General features: G+C 45.3%; 1 pseudogene; it reads left to right on the top strand.

The window, feature by feature from the left end:
- The first annotated feature begins 817 nt into the window (after positions 1 to 817).
- On the top strand, positions 818 to 6119 carry LOC129861837 (transcription intermediary factor 1-alpha-like; annotated as a pseudogene).
- Positions 6120 to 7593: the final 1474 nt, after the last annotated feature.

The raw sequence follows: 7593 nt of genomic DNA, 5'->3' as shown, positions 1-7593 counted from the left end.
GACAGGATGCTCTCAATTGTGCATATGTAAAGGTTTGTGAGTGTTTTAGATGCCAAGCCAAATTTCGTCAGCCTCCTGAGGTTGAAGAGGCGCTGTTGCACCTTCTTCACCACACTGTCTGTGTGGGTGGACAATATCAGTCTGTCAATGATGTGTACGCCGATGAACTTGAAGTTTTCCACCTTCTCCACTGCTGTTCGGTCGATGTGGATAGGGGCGTGCTCCCTTTGCTGTTTCCTGAAGTCCACAATCAGCTACTTTATTTTGTTGACTTTGAGTGAGAGATCATTTTCCTGGCATCACACTCCCAGAGCCTTCACCTCCTCCTTGTAGGCTGTCTTGTCATTGTTGGTAATCAATGAAGATGACTACTGTTGTGTCATCTTCAAACTTGATGATTGAGTTGGAGCTGTGTGTGGCCATGCAGTCATGGGTGAACAGGGAGTACAGGAGGAGACTGAGTACGCACACTTGTGGGGTCCCAGTGTTAAGGATCAGTGAAGTGGGGGTGTTTTTTCAAACCTTCACCACCCGGGGGGTGGCCTGTCAGGAAGTCCAGTGGCACAGGGTGGGGTTCAGACCCAGGGCCTCAAGCTTAATGAGGAGCTTGGAGAGTAGCATGGTGTTGAATGTTGAGCTATAGTCAATGAACAGCATTTTTACATAGGTATTCCTCTTGTCCAGATGGGATAGTGCAGTGTGATGGTGATTGCATCATCTGGATCTTTTAGGGCGGTAAGCAAATTGAAGTGGGTCTAGGGTGACAGGTAAGGTAGAGGTGATATGATCCTTGACTAGTCTCTCATAGCACTTCATGATGACAGAAGTGAGTGTTATGGGGTGATAGTTGTTTAGTTCAGCTACCTTTGCTTTCTTGTGTACAGGAACAATGGTGGCCATCTTGAAGCATGTGGGGACAGCAGACTGGGGTAGGAAGAGATTGAATATGTCCATAAACACACCAGCCAACTGGTCTGCGCATGCTCTGAGGAAGCGTCTAGGGATGTCGTCTGGGCCGGCAGCCTTGCGAGGATTAACACGCTTAACCTGTTGAGGATGGGGGCGCTGTTGAGACTATTTATGCTAATCGTGTAATTTTTGAAACGGCTTCCCACAAAATCCTTGATCGTACAATATGCATATTATTATTATTATTGGATAGAAAACAGTCTATAGTTTCTATAGGAGTTGAAATTTTGTCTCTAAGTGGAACAGAGCCCATTCTACAGCAATTTCCCTGACATGGAGTCAGATTTCAGAAATTTTGGCCACTGTTCTGGAGTCAGTTAAAAGGGCACTGTTATTGCTATGACTATACGGACACTGCTTACGTCTTCCCCTGGATGCCTTTACGTGATGACGATTTGAATGGGGTCGATTGCGCGTTCACAGGCCCTATAAATAAAAAAACCCTGTAGGTAGGAGCTCCTTTGCAGCTGCGTAATGCGCGTGGAGGACATCGACCTGCTATTTTTCCAAGCGTTAGTTTAGCCTGTTATATTTTTCCGGTCATGTTTTTACTCGTTATAGGAGTTAAAAACATCATAAGGTAGTTAATTTAAAGCGTTTTATAGCAATTTATATCCGTTTAGTGCGATTTTGGGACATTTATTTCTTTAACGCTGTGAATAGCTGGGCACGCTTCCAGTTCATCCCGAACGCAGTTGGCATTTCCACATGGCAAGAGGACAGCTTTCCACCAAAAGACGATTACTCCCAAGAAAGGATCCTTTGCCCAAGATACTGATGGAAGAACAGCTCAAAGTAGGACATTTTTATTATGATAAATCGTGTTTCTGTCGAAAAATTTTAGTGGCTTAGGACGCCATGTTTTTTGACGTAGCTTCGCTTGGCGCAAACTGTATTGAAAAGTAAGGATAAATTAAAAAATGTAATTCCGCAATTGTATTAAGAATTAAATTGTCTATCAATCCCTGTCCACCCTATATTTTTTAGTCACGTTTATGAGTATTTATGTATAAGAGTAGATCACTGTCTAAGTGGCGCAAGGACATTTTCTGACCAGCTGAGCTACATTTCACATTGTCTAACCATGATTTTGGTGGCTAAATATAAACATTTTCGATCAAACTCTATATGGATTGTGTAATATGATGTTACAGGAGTGTCATCTGAAGAATTCTGAGAAGGTTAGTGAAAAAATTAATATATTTTGGCGATGTTGACTTTTATCGCTCACTTTGGCTAGAATCAATGCTGGGCTGCTATGTGCTATGTGCTATGCTAATATAACGATTTATTGTGTTTTCGCTGTAAGACACTTAGAAAATCTGAAATATTGTCTGTATTCACAGGATCTGTGTCTTTCGATTCGTGTATGCTGTGTATTTTTACGAAATGTTTGATGATTAGTAAGTAGGTAAACACGTTGCTCTAAGTAGTTTTTCTATTCCATTTGTGACGGTGGGTGCAATTGTAACCTATGCCATCTACCTGAAATATGCACTTTTTTCTAACAAAACCTATCCCATACCATAAATATGTTATCAGACTGTCATCTAATGAGTTTTTTTCTTGGTTAGGGGCTATAAATATCTTAGTTTAGCCGAATTGGTGATAGCTACTGGTGTTGGTGGACAAATAAAAGATGGTGGATTATGCTAATGTGTTTTTAGGTAATAGATGTACATCTTTACATATTGTGTCTTCCCTGTAAAACATTTTATTTTAAAAATCGGACATGTTGACTGGATTCACAAGATCTGTGTCTTTCATTAGCTGTATTGGACTTTAATGTGTGAAAGTTAAATATTTAAAAAAAAAAATATTTTTTTAATTTCGCGGCACTGGTTTTTCAGTGGGGGTGGGGGAGGAGTGCCGCTAGCGGCACACTCATCCTAGACAGGTTAATGTCTTACTCATGTCGGCCACAGAGAAGGAGAGCCCACAGTCCTTGGTAGTGTGCCACGTATCCTCAAAGCGGGTGAATAAGGTGTTTTGCTTGTCCGGAAGCAAGACGTCGGTGTCCGCGACTTGGCTGGTTTTCCTGTTGTAGTCCATGATTGTCTGTAGACCCTGCCACATATGGCTCGTGTCTGAGCCGTTGAATTACAAATCCACTTTGTCTCTATACTGACGATTGCCTGTTTGATTGCCTTGCGGAGGGAATAACTACACATGTTTGTATTCTGCCATATTCCCAGTCACCTTGCCATGGTTAAATGCGGTGGTTCGCGCTTTCAGTTTTGCGCGAATGCTCCAATCTATCCCCAGTTTCTGGTTAGGATAGCTTTTAATAGTCCGTGGGTACAACTCCTATACACTTCCTGATCAACTCAGTCACCGTATCAGCCACAGCCCTGACGTAGTCCGTTTGTTCTCCAGTGTCTGCGAATGTGGAGAAAATGTCCTGCACATCTGTCCCGGCATGACGTAGAAGCAAAGCTCTCCTCCATTGTTTTGTAACTGCATCAATGTCACTGTATAGTATTAATCCTTTACCTACCGCAAACAGCTCAAACGTCATCAACCACCTGGTCCAGCGTGGACCTAGCGTAGCAGGCTCACCGTAGCAGTCAAATTTCAGATTTCAGATTTAACTGTCGTTTTCAACATTATCCTCATCGCCGTTGTTACAACTTGTCCTATGTTAGGATATTATACTGAATTGAATCAACCAGTAAACATCAACATGTCTTTACTCCATGACTGTCGTTGTAACGACCTCACATTCTTTACTGACATGGTGAAGTCCTATATCAATCAGTATGTCGCGTCAACACACGACAATATTCAGTGTGCGAAATTAGGGTATTTATATCCTATTATTGTAGGCTTTACTAGTCTCCCTATTATAATTCTATTGTACACTACTTCCAACATTCCCATTGACGAACTGAATGTGGCAACTTTTGGAATGAATCTAAGCACTGTTGTTTTCGTTTGTGCCTAAAGGCTCTTCAACCCTATTTTAGGTAGGATTCATGAATACTTCCCTAAACATAAATGATGTGTAAGATCAGAGTGTTTTTAAATCTACCCATGTGTTCTGAAATGGAGACAAATATGCATATGTTTTGATGGGTATCTGTCCTGAATCTCCATGTTCTGAACACATTCTCTGTAGGCTACATTCTAGTCTTGTGCCGATCAAATAAAAATTTAAGGAACACAGTATTTAAACGGAATGAAATGAACAGAAAAACGAATTGAACAAAACCTTCAGGATTAAATTAGTCAGCCACCAAGTGGGTGTGTATTCTGGGATTGAATTACATTTGTTCAGTGTACGCAAGGGAGCAACACCCTCAGAGCTTGTTACGCACCTGCATAAGGTACGTCTGAATACCAACTACTGAGAAGTTCTAAAATCAAAATGTGTAAAAAAGGCAATGATTTCCTATGTATTTACTGGCCCCTATGAGTACAAAGATCAGCCTGCAAATGTTTTGATTGGCATGTGCACTGCAGTCATGACTTTACCCTGAAAGGACTGTTGAAATCCCACAGATTGTGACCTCTCCATTTATTTTCTATCCCCTAAAGAGCCTGAAAAAGGATCAAGAAAGCAGTCTGAAGAAGCAGAAGGAGGATATTGGCTGTCCGGACACCTGCATCACGTGATCAACTTCACAAAATGGGCAACAGCTAGGAATGGCGCACAGCTCTCCTGTACTGCAAACGTTTGGTCAGGCCCCCTTCCTGGACTCTCCCTCAGCCTTTACCCTACAGGCTTCCCCTATCCCTAAAGCCTGGCAGGAGCCCATATTCTAAAGCCTATATGAAATGCAGAACACATGCCTTGTGTTTTCTCAGTTTCAAAAAAGTATTAATAACATCCCTTCTGTCGCAGATTTAGTTTCAGATCAGAAACCTCCTGTGGGCTGAGTGCAATACCTTGTTTGTACCGCAGAGCACCTTGCATTTCCAGTGTCGTTCAGGTTTCTGGGCCTCAAATGTCGATCTGGATAAGTGATAAAGCACAACGAGAGGGGCTCCACTGAAATCGTACAATTCTATTTCATTTTGAAATTAAACTTGGAGTGTTTTATTTTGGGGGGGGGGTGTGCAGACAGGTAATAATAGTAGAAGTAGTTGTTCTTGTAGTGGTAGTAAATTAGTAGTTGCAGTGTGCACTGGTGTTGGTGGTGTTGGTGGTAGTAGTAGTATTGTGATAAATTAGTAATAGTGGATGTGTTTGGTATGACACAATCTGTTCTTGAAATAAAAGATGGCTACTAGGTCTGTGTGTTAGCTCTTCTGTTATGCTTGTTATGGTAAATCGGTCTCTCTCTCCTGTTCCCTCAGGTCACCAGCTGCGCAGCTTCCAGGGCATCCCTCATCAACTCCCACATCCTGGGCAGGGACCCTCAGGCTCCCACAACAGCCTGCCCCCAGGCCTCTCCTAGCCCCAGACCTGCTTGGCCACCCACAACCACAACACCATGGCTCGGCTCCAGATGCAGGTGGAGAAACTAACCCAGCAGCCCCACTGGTAGTCCCAGCCCCTACCCTGGGCCTGGTTTCAGAGAATGCGGCTCCAGAGACCCCCTCCAGGGGGGCTCTCCCTCGCAGAGTCCCCCCCCACCACCAAGCCCCAGCAGAGCCAGAGGTTCATGGCCCCCCCTGCAAACCATCAAACCGTCCAACCAGCACCCTGGGTATCTGCCCCAGGTGAAAGAGAACATGTTTGCGTGTGTGTGTGTATGCGTCAGTTTGAATGACAGGGATAATTAACAGGTGTTGACAGTGGATGATGTCGTCGCAAATGCAGCAGAGAACCTTCAAATCCGGGCCAATTTATACCTTGACTTGTCAAGATCAGTTTGAATCATAACGTACCATTATTAATAAAAAAGACATAAAAAAGGGACTTTATCTCCAATTGCAGCTTCTCACATGTGATACAGAACAGACCCAAAGCCTCCAGAGATGATGATAGATATGTCTGGTCTACAGTGTTTAGTCTGGGCCTGAGGCTGTTTTATTCTAGCTCTGAAATACAGGCAGATCAAGAGGACAATCCACTGGCCTGGTGATTTCAGACAGGAGTTGCTGGCTGATGTGCCACATGGCTGATGTGAACAAGCTGTTGAAGTGGAGCCTTGAAGCACTGTTCTTTATAACAGAGCCACTTTATAGATCATTAATACACTAGGTCTTGTGTTTGTCTTTATAACGTGTTATCACTGGTTTGTATTATATATATAAATATGTGTGTGTGTGTGTCAGGAGGGAATGGTTGTGGTAAACTATTTTACTTCAGAGCAATGTCTAGTTTCATTATTTCATGAGTACATTTCTGACAAAACAGTGTCTCGTCTTCAGTTAAAACCCTTTTTGTGATATTGTCCGTGGAACTCAAAATTCCAGTTTCAATACATTTTTCATACCTTCCCCAAAGTAAAGACAGAGGAACTCTAGATCAATGTCTTAGTGAAACTGTTCCCCATTGACTGTTGCACCTGCAGGCTTGGGCCTAGACCAAACAAATGAGACTGTTTCTGTAAAGGCAGTCAATGTTGTTCTCCCCCTTTAACGAGGAGGAGCATGGATAGGACCAAGATGCGGATTGAGGGAAATAAGCCATCTTTTAATGAACAAACAGCAAACAAGACACTACAAACTACAAAACAACAAACGTGACTAACCTTCAACTGTCCTGTGAGGACACAGGAACAAACACCCACAAAACACCAGTGAAACCCTGGCTGCCTTTGTATGACTCTCAATTAGAGACAAACAATACACACCTGTCTCTAATTGAGAATCATACCAGGCCGAACACAAAACCCCACATAGAAATACAAAACATAGACAAACCCACCCAACTCACGCCCTGACCAACTAAAATGAATACAAAACAAAGGAAAACAGGTCAGGAACGTGACAGAACCCCCCCCTTAAGGTGCGAACTCCGGGCGCACCAGCACAAAGTCTAGGGGAGGGTCTGGGTGGGCGTCTGTCCACGGTGGCGGCTCTGGCGGTGGACGAGGTCCCCACCCCACCATAATCAATCCCCGCTTCTTTATCCCCCTCCCAATGACCACCCTCCCACTAACCCCACCTAAATGAAGGGGCAGCACCGGGATAAGGGGCAGCACCGGGATAAGGGGCAGCACCGGGACAAGGGGCAGCACCGGGACAAGGGGCAGCACCGGGACAAGGGGCAGCACCGGGACAAGGGGCAGCACCGGGACAAGGGGCAGCACCGGGACAAGGGGCAGCACCGGGACAAGGGGCAGCACCGGGACAAGGGGCAACACCGGGACAAGGGGCAACACCGGGATAAGGGGCAGCAGGTCCTGGCTGAGGGACTCCAGCAGGTCCTGGCTGAGGGACTCCGGCAGGTCCGGGCTGAGTGGCAGCTCCGGACTGTAGGGCAGCTCCGGACTGTAGGGCAGCTCCGAACTGTACGGCAGCTCCGGACTGTAGGGCAGCTCCGGACTGTACGGCAGCTCCGGACTGTACGGCAGCTCCGGACTGTCGGGCAGCTCCTGACTGACGGGCGTCTCTGGCAGCTCCTGACTGGCGGGCGTCTCTGGCAGCTCCTGACTGGCGGGCGTCTCTGGCAGCTCCTGACTGGCGGGCGTCTCTGGCAGCTCCTGACTGGCGGGCGTCTCTGGCAGCTCC

Source organism: Salvelinus fontinalis, chromosome 9 (genome assembly GCF_029448725.1).
Source record: "Salvelinus fontinalis isolate EN_2023a chromosome 9, ASM2944872v1, whole genome shotgun sequence".
NCBI classification, from domain to species: Eukaryota; Metazoa; Chordata; class Actinopteri; order Salmoniformes; family Salmonidae; genus Salvelinus; species Salvelinus fontinalis.
Note: the sequence above shows the minus strand (reverse complement) of the source record. Positions and strands in the feature narration are given on the sequence as shown.